The sequence below is a fragment of the Acinonyx jubatus genome, chromosome X (assembly GCF_027475565.1).
Source record: "Acinonyx jubatus isolate Ajub_Pintada_27869175 chromosome X, VMU_Ajub_asm_v1.0, whole genome shotgun sequence".
Lineage (NCBI taxonomy): Eukaryota > Metazoa > Chordata > Mammalia > Carnivora > Felidae > Acinonyx > Acinonyx jubatus.
The window spans coordinates 16,532,863-16,548,023 of record NC_069389.1 but is presented as its reverse complement, the minus strand read 5'-3'; positions in this window follow the sequence as shown (position 1 = coordinate 16,548,023).

Genomic DNA, 15,161 nt, shown 5'->3' with positions numbered 1-15,161 from the left:
TCTCCAACACCCCTGCTGTTTAGAATCTGTTGTGAATAGAGGGACATGTGTCACTTCCAGGTAGAAGCAGTGAAAAGCCTGGGCATAATTTTCCAATATCTCTTCCTTTGCCATGATAATTGAACTAGATACATGCTCCAGAAGGCAGCTACAATACTGTGAAATTTCCATTAGACTAGGGCCCTGAGGACTGTGTGCCCCTTCCCCCATTGACTCATGATGTACATAGCATGAATGAGAAATAAGTCATTATTATATTAAGCCACTAATATTTTGGGGGTCAATTTGTCACTGAAACATAACCTAGCCTATCCTTACTAATATATCTGCCAAATAACAAATAAAATTAAATAGAAAAGAACTTTCATGTGTAAGAATTTTTATTACAGCACTAAAAATAAAGTCATAAATGTCTAACAATCAAATAAACTATTATGCAAGTTACCAGATAGTGAAACTGCTACTTAAAATAATTGTGACATTTATGATATAGTATTAAATGGAGAAAGTAGATTACAAACTGTATCTTCTTTAACATGCATCATAAAACAAAATATCTACATATACACATAGGACTATAAAAAGACCTGTTGAGGCACCTGGGTGGCTCAGTTTGTTGAGTGTCCAACTCTTTCTTTTGGCTCAGGTCATGATCCCAGAGTCATGGGATCGAGCCCCACATTGGGCTCCATCCTGAGCATGAAGCCTACTTGGGTCTCTCTCTCTCTCTTTCTCTCTCTCTCCCTCTCTCTCTCTCTCTGTCTCAAAAAAAAAAAAAAGACCTGGAAAAAAAATAAAACCAGTATTCTCATAAATGGTAGAATAAGAAGGTAGGAGAGACACTGTCATTGTACAATGCTATTTATAAAGGAATATATTAAAATTTGTCCTTTTCCCATACATATCACATCAAATTAATACTTTAAATAATACATTTCTTAAGGTAAAACATTACAAAACTAAAATATAACAGTTTTAACTTAATATGTTTTTTCATATTTATAATTAATAATAAGAAATCAAACCTTGACATATTAAACATTCATTTCTCTTCATACTGGCCAGTTGAAAAACTATTTCTCCAAGTCAATTCCTTCTTTAGTGGCATGGCCCTGCTGAGATAATCCTAAATCCTTTACATTTCTCCTCAATGCAATAGTCACCTTGTCTAATCAGGAAGGCTCAATCATAAATGACACAATAAACATCTTCAAGAAGAATTTAATTAAATGCAGAAAGTTATGTAGCTCTTCCTATAACTGAAAAAAAAAAACCTACCTAGCTTGTGAATATAGAAATGTCATTTTAGGATAGAGTTATTGTCCGTGTTCCCCTTCTAAAAATTTTAACTGGTTTTTGGCTTTTGCAACAATATTTGAATTCTCACTTGTTAGAATCTTTTTTCTGAAGCCACAAAAATAGAATGACAAACCCAAGAGGTGCAATAGAGGGAATGCTAAGCACAAGACTTGTTTCTCACATGCTTCCATAAAACCCGTGTGACATGACTCACTTGCAAATGAAATTACTAGAGAGTCACCTGTTTAATTGTAAACAGCTGCTATTTCCAAGCTTCACCATACGACAAATTCCTTAACAGTGAATCTTATCCCAAATGGAATGTTTGAGTGCATTGGCTTCTTACACCTAGTATCCCAATTCTCTTTGAACCATTTGAAATAAGAGGCAAGCTTTGCTTTTCCTTAAGATCAAAATGTTCCCTGTAGAATTCACAGGTAGTCTTGAAATAGAGCTCTAAATTTGGCTTTACTGGCTCAATCAGAAAAAATAATAACCAAAGAAAAACAAATAAGCCTACACAGACCAGGCCACTGGGAAACTTCGATGTCATTGCGATTTAGTTACCCAAGATAAGCTTGTGGAAAGAAAGAAGCAATCTCTTCTTGGAGACATACTTCAAGGATTATCTTCAAAGAAAACAAATCACAAGTGGAAAACACTCTCTGGAGAAAATCAAGAAAATGCCTCCTGTTGTCATAATCATTTCATCAGTGGAAATGATTTACTTTAGGGAAGCTGAGTAAAAAAATCTGTGTGTCCATTCAAAATTAGAACCTAGACTGAAATGTCAATAAAAATTATTCCTGCTGACACTGAAATACCACTCAAAATATAACATTTTAATAATACGAAAAATAGAAAATACAGCGTTAACAGTTTGATAGGGCTTGATACTATTGTCTTTGTTTAACATAATATTCTAGAAAAAACATTTAAACCACCTGATGATATTTAGTTATTTGAAATAAAAGGTTTGTGGTAGACACTACTGATTGCCTACCCAACAATCATTTCCTCCTTTATCTTTGCTAAAAAAAAAAAACCTCAGTTGGGTTCCTTTAGCTATGTGCTGTTAAAAAATAGTATCCAAAACTTGGAAATAAGGTAAATAATGACTGCTTGTCTTTCAAAATGTCTAATGGGCTCAACCAAAAAGTATCTAATTCTCTAAGGAAATGTACATTTTTTTTTACTTACAATTTACTCTTGACTCTGTAAAGGCAGATATTAATTTCTAGAACATTAATAAGTTGCAAGGAATTTCTGTCTGATAACCCCTAAGGTTATAGTTCTATAGTCCTGTAGGATGTTAATAAATGTTATAAGTAGTTTAGCAATTGCATTTCAACATTCTTTCATCCCTTGACTCTATCACTTTCTTTTAAACAACTTTGAACCAGCTTTATCATTTTGATGGCTCCCCCATTAAAGAGTTACCTTTGACATGTGTTCATTCTATGTTTGTAGAGTCCTGTTTTTAACCATTTGACAGTTTGTAGCCCCAGGCAATTCATTAATTGTTATTGATCTCAGATAGTTGTGGTATTCCCCTACCTCTTCACCAGTAATGGTTCTAGGAGTGCGCATATTTGAATTCTTGGTTGCTATGATAAAAATAACGTACAGACAGACTTGTTTTTAACTTTATACTATCTCAGAGTACAATAAAAAACCTGTAAGCATACCTGAATCTACTGCAGTGGGCTGGGGGCAGTGGGCTGGGGGCCAAGGAGAATAGGGTAGAATGAGAATAAACGGTCTATTACCCAGAAAGTTTCTTGGCCCATTTCAGAAAGGATATTCCTAAGCCATTTATTGAAATACAAATATGTATTTGCTTGACTAGCTTTCCATCCTCAGTTGTCTAGTTCCCTCTGTTAATAGCAGCTCTACAACTCCTTTGGTCTGATATGCAGACATTAACAGGCCCTTATTTATATTACTGCTATATCAACAAAAGTGCTTTCGCTGGGTATTTTATGAACATTGACATCCCAGTACTTGAGTTAGTTCAGAGTTTGAAGATGTAAATCATATTGTACTCTCTGTAATAAACTTAATTACAGAAATTTCTGAGGACTGTGATTCACTTCTCAAAGGTGACAGATATTTTTAATTTCCTAGCAATGGACACACATTCTGATTAAACAATGAATATACTCTATATTTTTGAACATTGTGAACCTGAAAGTATCTTTACAAAAGTATCAAATAATTTTGATTAATGCTTAAGTAAGAAATGTATACAGAGATAGAAAGGGTCTTTGAGAGACGATCCAATCCTACTCTTGGTTTATAGGAGAGGACACTGAGGCCGAGGGGAACTTTACCATTGATTATTTTTAAATGTAAGTGCTTCCACATTCTATAAACCAATAGAAAAAGATAATAAGTTTAAAAGACAGTATTCCTTATCCCAGGCCTCCACCACCCTCTCCCAAATATGCCAGGGCGGGGACAGGGGTGTTGTAGGAGGAGTTGGGTAATAATAAGAGCTGTTGGTGTCCACCCATATCTTCTTGCTCTCACCTATAAAGGTAAAAGATTACTTAGGGTAAACACCTGTAACTCTCTGGTCACAGGTGCTTGTTTAGTCAACGTGGATGGTAACCTGGAAATGCCAGAAGCTAACACCCCTGGAATCAATCTTCAATGAATGAAGTATAGGTAACTAGTTCATAAATATTCCCCATTTGTAAAGTGACCAACTCATCCCACTTTTTCCAGGACTGTCTTGGTTTTAGCACTGGAAGTCCCACATCGTGGGAAACCCCTCAGCCCAAGGCAAACCAGAACAATTAGGCACTTTAGTTGGAAAAACTCTGAGGCATGCTCTACATTGTGTCCCAGAGTTCTCCAGTATGATTGAGCTTCAGTTGCCCACAATAGTAACTGACTTGTCCTTCCTTTGTCCATCTTGCTTCTCCAGCAAGATTTCTCTCAATCACCTCCAAAATAAATTACTTACATTTGAAATTCTTATCTAAGAATCCATTTAGGAGCTTCTCAAACAGTTATGGAGAGCTTACGACAGATCAGGCACTACCCTAAATGCTTTACATATCTTTATACATTTTATCTTCACAATACTTTGAGATTAGTCATACTATCACCCCCATATTACAGTGGAAGAAACAAAGTGCCCCAGAGGTTTAAGTCTTTTGCCCACACTCATACAGCCAGCAAGTAGTAGAATTGCAATTTGAACCTAGGAAGTCTGACTCCAGATGTTGCATTTGTAATCACTACCCTTTTACTCAGAGCCACCACCAGATAATTCTTTCTGAAAATATGTTCTGTGGATTTCATGAGTCAACTGTTATCAGCTTCTGAAGGGAAAGCAGTTTATAGAATCATGTGTGATGTGAACTGCAGCATAAACCTAAGAAGAACATGCTAAAATCTAAATGCAAATGGGAATGTCCCATGAGGACCATTACTGGTCAAACAACTCATAGGGGCCCCAAAAAATGGATATACAATGGGGGACTTGGCAGCCTCAGAAGTAGAGGTGGAGAAACACAGCTGAAGGCAATAGGTCAGTGACCAGAATCAAGGGGTTGCTCTTGAGCACAAAACAGTTGGGCCACCATCCCAGCTCTTCTCTCATGGATGCATGCTGAAGTCCCACAGCAAGCTGCTTTTAGGGGCAGCTGAGATTTTGACAATCATTGCCTTGGTTGGGTTCATCCAAAATCAGATGCTGAAGCCAGGATTTGGGTGCAAGTAGTTTATTTGGTATGTTATCACTGAGAGTATGTATGAAGAGAGTAGGTAGAGGAAGATGAGCAAAGAAGGGAAACTGATAAGAAGTGCATCCATAAGGGGTTACCATCATGGGAAGCTTTGGTTCCACCACCCCCCCAGAGACCCTCAGAGAAATTATACGGAACATGTCTCAGAATTGTCCCACCGAGGCCTGAAGAAGCTGGGTATTTAGCAATCAAGTCTACCCCTCATTGGTTAATATTCATTGTTGGAGCCTTAAATCCTCAAAATTTTGCATCAGGCACATTCCCGAGATGAGAGAGCCAGGAATCCTCTTGCATAAGATACTATTTTCAGGTGACTTCTGGGGTCAACCAAGGGAAATGGATAGGAGTGCACAATACAGTATTTGCCATATTCATCTGTGCCTACTTGCTACTTGGAACAACAAGGACAAAACCCACCACAGGTGGGAAATAAAAGACACCTGTAGAGGTTTAGTTCTCAGTACAAACTTGAGAGATTTTCTGAAGATTCCCAGAGACATTTAGGATGAGTCTGAGTAGCACTGGGAAAGAACCAAGAAAATACAGTTATTAATATTTTATCAACCTCACATTGTTCACTTAGTGGTTAGGTTGTAACTACTCACCCTCTGCCTAGTTAATCCTACCACTGGAAACACACCATTTTTTTCACATAAGATGGTGAATAATATAAAAATATAAGACTCTAATATATTCATAAATGACCTTATATTGTTCCAGGGGAGAGAGGCTATCTCCACAGAATATTGAAATAAATAGCAGTATATATTTAAGTTCAAGGATTACAATCTAAAGTGGTACCCTTCAATTGGCTTCATTTTTGGCACAGAAGAAACTCAATTTTAAAAAAACATATTTGTTTCCAGTTGAATGATATCCCATAAATAAACTAGAGATGCAAAGAAAAAGAATTTTGGAGGTCATCTAGGCCCTTGCTACTTAAAGTGAGGTCCCTGCACCAGCAGCACTAACATCTGCTTGGAGCTTTCTATAAAAATGCATACTCTCAGGCACACTCCAGACCTGCTAAATCAGTCTTCATTTTAACAAGATCCCCCAAGTTATATACACTAAAGTTTGAGAAGCACTTGTCTAGATGACTTCCTTTATTTTACACATGAGGTCAATGAGACCCAGAGAGGGTAAATGATTTGTTTACCTCTTAGGTATCGCATATTTTCCAAAGTACCCCAGAAATAAAAGTGACTCTGTTAAGTTAAAGAAGAGGTGATACATAACAGGAAGTTTCCAGGAAATGAAATATTAATGGAAGTAGCTGAAAAATGAAAGGACTCTAATTTGAAAATGTTAAAAATATCATCTATCTCATTCTTTGTTCATGGGATTGCTCTTTATTTTCAATTGTTATTTGAAACATGGCCAATTGTAATGAGGATATACTCTAAAATATAGCTCCTACTCCTTAATCGTGGAGTGCACATGATATGCAAATGGAGCAAGTTTGAGAATATTAGACCACAAACTCAAGTATGCAAGAAATGGCACTTTATTCTGCTATAATTCAACTTAATTTCTATCTTGAGCCCTCCTCTTCCACCAAGACCTTAGTCTTAGATAATTTGGTGTCCCTTCCCTTTCTCCTAGGTTATGTCAAAGTTTTGATGGCTTTTCTAGCATGCTAATAGGTCCAGGGCAGAGGGACTGACAATCTGGTTCTGAAATTCATCTATCCACATGTGATCCTCTGAGATATCCATCATGCCATCTGTTCCTTGGTTACAATCCATATGGGTCATAGCTAAGTGTCAAGGTAAGACCTTATTGCAGTCTGTCAGACCCCTTTCTCTACCACTCTTGGACACTGCTTGGGAGCACCACATTAATTATGCTTGCTTATGTGTCTTTTCAGGCTAAGGTCTCGTCTTACAAGAGGAGCAGTCACACACTCAAATGTCCCCACACTCCATGCAGGTATGTGATGAATGAAGTAGGCTGTGGCAAACTGGAGAATTTATATCCCTTATAAAGGGGAGGCTACTCTATTGCTTCAACCACCTGCTTGTTTCAGCCCCAGTATTTCAACATTTAGGATTACTTATTGGGCAATAGGTTTCCTTTTCTGGCCTGTGTACTCCCTTAGTGCGGGAAAACCTGCTTCATTCATCTTCAAACCCCAGTGTAGTGCCTTATATTCATTCATTTGTATTCATTCATTCATTCATTCATTCAACAATATAGGTTGAGCGAGCACTCACTGTGTTCTAGGCATGTGTTAGGCATTCCAAATACACAAAGTCTCTGGCATCACAGAGCTTGCATTCCTAAGTGGGGAAAACTGATATTAAACAAGTTAACAAATAAATGAATAAGGCAATTACATCCATTGTGTAAAATGAAGAGCCATATTAGCACAGTTTTGATGAAAATTTGGGGGTAAACTTATGCATATGGTCTGCTAGGAGTTTCAGGGTTTCAGCTGTTTCGATTCATGCCATGTTTTGGCATCTCCTAATTTGTCTACCTAATAGCTCATAGGAGTCATTCTTGGTCTTATGAGTACATAGGACAAAGACATTTCCAAGCATTTCCCTGTCTATTGGTACAAATTTGGTTGGCCCAATATGGAAAAATGGGCCATAAGAATACTGGAAACTCAAGCACCTACCGTCTACCTTATATGGTATCCTGCCATTTCTTACCAGTCCTTACCTCTCTCCGTAACAACATCCACCCACACCCACTCCAAAGTGAATAAGAAATTTAGGCAATCTCTAGGTGAGAAGGCTGTGAGGAGGATGAGTGCCAATAATTAATTCATATTCAAGTTATTGTAGGTCTTGGTTTCAAGAAGTTAACTGTATTTTTTCCCAGGAATTTCAGTAGTTCTTAGTAGTCTTACAGCTTGCCCTTTACCCATTTAATTATTGTCAATCATGCCCTCAAAATATGGTAGAACCAACTTAAAACCAATAGTCACTATTAAACTTTATATTTGGAAATTATAGCAAGTTGGCTTTCCATATCAGGGTCCAAAGCCTGAGAGCAGAAGGCTAGAGTTTTTATCTGTATCATAGACTCAACACGATGTAGTGATAGGAGCATTTTCCAGCCACATAGAAAAGAAATAAGGTTTTCGAGAATAGATTTGAGTAAGATTATGGGTTAAGGGCAAGAGAGTTTGGAGCCAAGGTGGAACTTTGTCCTTTCAATTGCTTCCTACCCTCCAGTGCTTCCCTCCCCCTCCCACATACAAAAAAAAAAATCTAGAGGGAAAGGATGACAAAAATCCCAAGATAAGTCTGGGGAAATGAATGAAAAATAAGTTTATGTCTCTCTTCACCTCTTTTTAAGATGTACTTGTTGCAAATCTCCCTGGACCAACATGAGGAAGACCCAGAAGGGTTGAAACGATGGTTGTTCTAAGCAAAGAGAGCTAACCATAGTTGCATGCACCTCTTTCCATTTCCCCTTTTCCCACTCCCAGAGCACTTCAGTATCCCTTGCTTTCCAGCCACAGAATGTCAAAGGAGATTCATAAATGTTACACTGTTTAAGAATAAGTCACAGGAGACATCTGAGAAATAAGAGCCATTTAGCCTTCCAGGATGTGGTGTGAGTTGAGAAGAACTCTAAAAAAAGGAAAAAAAAAGGTGTAGAGGAGATATCCTACACTAGAGATAGGATGGAGGAGACAAATGAGCCTGCAAGAACCATAGGACCATCTCTAGCCAATAAAATAAGAACAGAAGTGTGGAGGGGATCACTCTTCTGTACAGAGGCACTGAAAATTACCATGTTCAATTCCTTCATCTTTGCTTTCGTGGCATCCTCTAAAAAGTCCATGAGTTCCATATGATGCAGCTACACAAAGGTGGTAGTTCTATCACCATGGATCCCTGAGTGACTGAGTGAAACAAAACTCCCAGTATTGGAATATGTAGTATGGACAAGAAATATGCTTTTATTATGTTAAGCTACTGACATTTGGGGGAGAGAGTGTTTTGTTGAAGCATAACCTAGTCTATCCTTACTAGTACAAGATAATTTTCATAGTTAAAAACATAAGGAGTTACAGCTTTATCTCTCTGAGTTTTATAATCTGTACATATTGCCACACATATTAGATTCAACCACATGAAATTGCCATTTTACTAGGTCAAAAAGAGCTGAACATCAGCAATTTCATATAGTTCAACTATAATATTCCTGTGAATGAACTTGCAGAATCCTAGGTATATATTTACATTATGACTTAGTATTTAAGTTTATTTTGTTTGGTTATAAACTAAGGTATTATTTTCATTGTTAAAGAAAAAACAAAAACAATTCTTCCATTTTGTTTTTAGACAACTTGAAAAATGTTAGAATTGGCTTCTCTTCAGCAAGTGACATTACATTTGTGCTGTGTAGGCAGAATATAAGTAGATTTAGGAAATAGAGGCAGAGAAATAGAGTTTTTCCTCTCATATAAAATCCTGGTTTGAGCAAGTAACCAAATATTACTCTAGGAAAAATAACAAATTTAGTGAAGACTTTTCTTTGAGATATTCCCGTATCTCCTATTACCTTCTCTTTCCCCTCCTTACTCTTTTTTCACTTCTCTTTTCCCCCAAAGCCTTAGAGTAAAGCCATGTATCTTATTTCTGGGAATCTCAGCTAAGATTTACCCTTGGTAATTGGTATAAATCTTAGCTGAGATTACCAAGGGATGAGTGGGCCACTGTCAGAGGCATTAGCACTTTAATGAGAGTCTCACAAAAGGTCCAAAGTCCCACAAGACTCAAAATCATAGATAATAAAAATGATAATGTGCCTGATGTCAACAAATATTTATTGTGAACCTAATATATGCCAAGTACTGGACCATGGTGAACAAAGTCCCTGCCTTCAGTAAACTTGCATTTTAATGGAACAAAACATCATAAACAAATAAATATATACCAAAACGTTAGGTACCAAGAAGTATGATGAGTGAAATAAGGTAAAGTAAGGGGCTAAAGACCAATGGAAGGGAGGTGGGAGCCATTTGACATTTAGTGACCAAGGAAAGCCTTTTTGAAGAGAAGACATTTGCATGGAAACCTTAATAAAATGCAAGAGTAAGTCATGAGCAATGTGAATATCTGGGATGATGAGCATTCCAATGAGAAAGATAAGCATATAAATATTTCCTGACCAGGAACATGCCTGCATGGTTGAGGAACCACAAGAAAATCCTGACTAGATAGAAATGAGGGATAAAGGAAATCAATAAGAGAGAATACAGAGAAATAGGCCAAGGCCAAAACATATAGACCTTTGTAAGCCACGATAAAGACTTTGGATTTTGTTCAAAGTGTGATGAGAAGCCAACATAGGGCTTTGGGTAAGGGTGTAAAAAGACCTCATTTATGTTCAGAAAAGACTCTTCAGGCTGCTCTATGGTAATAGGCTCAAGGCAAGAGTACAAGCAGGAACACCAGTTAGGTGCCACTGCAGGAGTTCAGGAAAGAAGTGATGGTGGCTTGGACTACAAAAGTTGATATTATCTGGTTTGCATTATAATCACATTAGACGTTTATTGAACATTCACTGGCAAAGGGCTTTATAAACATTATCCTTATAACCACCCTGTGGAGTAAGTATCATCATTAGCCCTATTTACCAAGGAGGAAACTGGCATTTAAAGAGGAAAGACTTGCCCCATTTCCCTCAACTAGCCCTGATTTATAAAGAGGAATCTGAAATTCAAAGAACTGAAAACATGTCCAAGGTCACAGAAATAATAAATAAAAAGGAGACTCTGAGCTCATACACACTTGTCTAACTCAAGACCTGAAACCATTTTACCTCCAAAGAAATGATATAGGCCACAGTTACTAAAGTTGGGCTAATATTTGAGGCAAACTCATTATATGCAGAGTAAGGAAAGAATACTATCATATATTAATCATGGGTAAGAGAATACTAGAAAGGACTAGGGTTGGTGATGAAATTAGGGATAGGCAATCTTATTTTTTAAATGAGCTACTTACCAGAGCCCCTGGAGTGAGAGATTCTTGGATTCACACAAAATAAGATTTTTGAAGGCCTTTAGAAGCCAAGAAATACACTAAAGTGAATATAACTATTAGACTGCACTCTTTTCCTTTTGGACACAAAGCAGGTTTGTTCAGTTTGAGTCATTTTTATTCTGAAAGGATTGCTCTGTGCACAATCTAAGTCTTATGAGAAAAGAAGAAGGTGGGACACATTGGACTATACTTCCTTGATGGGTTGGCCTTGGAAGCCTGAGTAAAGAGCTGTTTCCCACTAAGTGAGAGTTTAATAAACAAAATCACAATTTGCCCCAGCTTGGCTTCAGTGTTTTTGAAAATGACATCCAAGATGGCATAATAGCTGAGGAGAAAATCACAGCCTGGTTTGTAGTTGGAAATTGCTAACTTGGTGGTAGCTGTTGTTCACTCATGGTTGAACTTCTCTGTCATTATATTTCAGAATAGGGTAACATAAAAGGAGTGGATGATGCTATCACCTTCCTGGGCTATTGAGCAAATAAAAGTTGAGGAAAATTTTATTTACAGTCAACCAAGTACTTAACATGTGGTCAGCACTATGTTAAATGCCATATAAACCATTGTGGGGTGATGAGGGAGAAGTGTTACATTGCCTTTGCCCTCAAGGAACTTACAATATTGCTAACATTCAAGAGAAATTACAAAGGTGTGCCAATTATCAATGTATTGCCTCTCAGCTCCAAATACACTCTTTTTTGCCCTGCTTTGTGTTACTGGAGCTGGATCCTGTGAATATTTCTTCTTTGCCAGATAGTATAGTGTTAGGATTTGTCAATAGAAGGTGCTAGAAGTACATGGCAGGGCAGAGGGATTCCTCTTTCTAATTCCTTGCTTGCTTCTGCAGCACACAGTGGTCAGTGGTATGCAGAACACCCAGAGGTTCTCACTCTTCATTGAGTTTCAGAGCGCCCCCACAGGCAACTTCCCAACAAATGCTACTAGCAACCCAGAGGACAGCTTCTCAGAGTGTTTTCAAAGCACCTCCTGGACAACTTCCTCTGAGTCCCATCAGCACCCCAGCAAGTGGCTTTCTAGTAAGTTCAGTTGGCATCCATGCAGTGGTTTCCTGTTTGCCAGTCCCTGTCCATAGCACCTCAGTGAATATCTCCAACAACCAGTGGGCCACGCCAACACCCTCTCCACTGAGGTCTGAATCTCTTCCAAGTTTGTTCCTGCCTTAGGTAATCTGCCTTATCCGTAGAGATAGTGGCTGCCCCCTATGTCTGCTACTCTGTGTTCTTTAGAATTATCCTTTACCCTTTAGTAATTCATTCCCTTTATTCATTAATAATTCTTTATATTAAACTCCCCCTGTTCTAATTACTGTGTGGTTTCTGCCTCCTAACTGAAGATTAGCTGATGCAAAAGATAAGAGAATATAAGCGCAAAATTGGGGGGTGACAATAAGACAAGCTATAGGCATTCAGAAAATGTAGAGTTCAATGTGGACTGTTGAGTTGAGAGAGGGCTTCATGGAATGCTATAACCTGAATTGGATGCACTCTGCCAGAGAAAGAATTCTAAATTCAGAAGGGTTGTGTGTTAGGTGTATATGTATATGAAAGAGAGAGACAGAGAGGGATAGAGGAGAAAAAAATAGGACCATGGGTCAGATTAGATGATTCATTTTAAGTGGTAGAAAGTAATTTCACGGGGTAAAAGTAGGTTAAGGATTAACTAACCAATTAATTAATTCAACAAATGTTTATTGAGTACCTACAATGTATCAAGTTCTAAGTGCAGGTTTACAACAGTGAACAAAACACATGAAGATTTCTGCCTTTGTGGGACTTACATTCTAGAGGGGGACAGAGGGCAAGGCAGGAGAGATACAGTAAACAATAGACATGATGAACACATTGTCTGATACAATAAAGGTTGATAAATGATATGGAAAATAAGTAGAATGGGAAGATATATTAGTCTTCTCCTGATGCTGTAACACATTACTACAAATAATGACCTAAAACAACATAAATTTATTTATCTTATGGTTTAGAGGTCAGATGTTCTAAAATCAAGTCATTAGCAGGACTACACTCTTTCTGGGCGGTGTAAGGGAAATTCATTCCCTTGCCTTTTCCAGCTTCTAAAGGACACCTGCAATTTCTTGGCTCAAGGTCTCTTCATCTTCAAAGCTAACAGAGTAGCATCTCCCAATCTCTCTTCTCTCTTACTTCTGTTTCCATGTTACATCTTCTCTGATTCTCTGTCTTCCTCTTACAAGGACCCTTGGGAGTACCTCAGGCTCACCCAGACAATCCAGTATAATGTCCCCATTTCAAGATCCTTAACTTAATCACATGTCTAAAGTCCCTTTTGCCATGTAAGGTAACATATTCACAGGTTCTGGGGATTAGGACATGAATATTGGGGGGGGGCATTATTCTGCCTACCACAAGTGGGTTGCAGCTTTAAATTGGTGGTCACGATAGGCCTCATTAAAAAGGTAAGGTTTGAGCAAAAACTTAAGTTACACATATGGAGAATGTTATGGAAAGAGGTAACAGTCAGTGCAAAGGTCTCAAGGTTTGAGTTCACTAGTATGTGAAGGAAAAAGGAGGCCAGCACAGCTGACACATAGTGAGTCAGGGAGAATGCCAAGAGATTAAGTCAGAGAGAGAAAGACAGATCATTTGGGGTGAATGATTGGTGTGAAGACATTGATAAGAGGAAGACAGTGCATGCTAAAGGCTCTCTGTCTGCCTTGGTGGAAGTAGATTGTAGGGAAGCAAAGGATCCATCCGTAACTTGGAATACTGCATGCTTGGAATACTGCATGGAGAAGGCTAAGACTGAATTCACCATGTTCATGAGGGGAACAAAAACACATCCAGAATCTTGGGTACAATATTTTCCACCTCTGGAGTGGATATGGGGTTCCTATAATGTTAGACTAATGGAGCATGTTACACGTATTTTATAGAGAATTATAAAAAAAGATTTTAAGCAGAACAGAGATATGTTAACACATGTCTAAAAGTTTCATTGAGGCAGCATTAAGAAAAGTTGTTTCACTGAACTAAAATTTGAATATGCACATTTCTCATATTCTTGATACCTCTTGCCATGTATTTGGTAGAACCTGAAATGTCTATCACATGAAGGACTTGTGATAATAGCTTCTTGGCTGAACAATTTTATTTTTAATTGCAAATACCTGACAGTTCAGATGGTCCCTTTCTTCAATCAAACGGATGCTATTTAAAAGTACAGATGTGATGCTTGTGGTAAAGAAAGAGGCTTTTCAACTAGTCTCAAGCTGATCTTCACTAAGGACCTGCCACTTATGGGGGTAGGGACACTACAGGTTTGATTTTTCCTCTGCAGGTCTGAAAACCTGGGAAATTGACTTTACCAAACACTAAAGATGTTCAGTCCTTGGGAGGTAAGACAGGGATATTACACCCAAGTGCTAATAAATTGACTTGAGTGTGAGGTTTAGGACAGCCAAGTTTTCTACAGAGAAAACTTACTCCTCACAATAAATACTTGAAATGCTATAATACGGATTGTAGAAAATCATCTAATAAAAATTTAAATTTATCTATTCACACCAGGCACTGTTCTAAGCATATTTTTTGTTAGTTTACTCAACAAATAATTATTTATCTCCTACTTTATGCCAGATATCATCCTAGGTACTTAGAAAATATCACTTTATTTTTTTAATATGAAATTTATTGTCAAATTGGTTTCCATACAACACCCAGTGCTCATCCCAACAGGTGCCCTCCTCAATGCCCATCACCCACTTTCCCCTCCCTCCCACCCCTCATCAACCCTCAGTTTATTCTCAGTTTTTAAAAGTCTCTTATGCTTTGGCTCCCTCCCTCTCTAACTTTTTTTTTCCTTTCCCTCCCCCATGGTCTTCTATTAAGTTTCTCACAATCCTCATAAGAGTGAAACCATATGGTATCTGTCTTTCTCTGCATGACTTATTTCACTTAGCATAACACTCTCCAGTCCCATCCACGTTGCTACAAAAGGCGAGATTTCATTCTTTTTCATTGCCATACAGTATTCCATTGTGTATATAAACCACAACTTCTTTATCCATTCATCAGTTGATGGACATTTAGGCTCT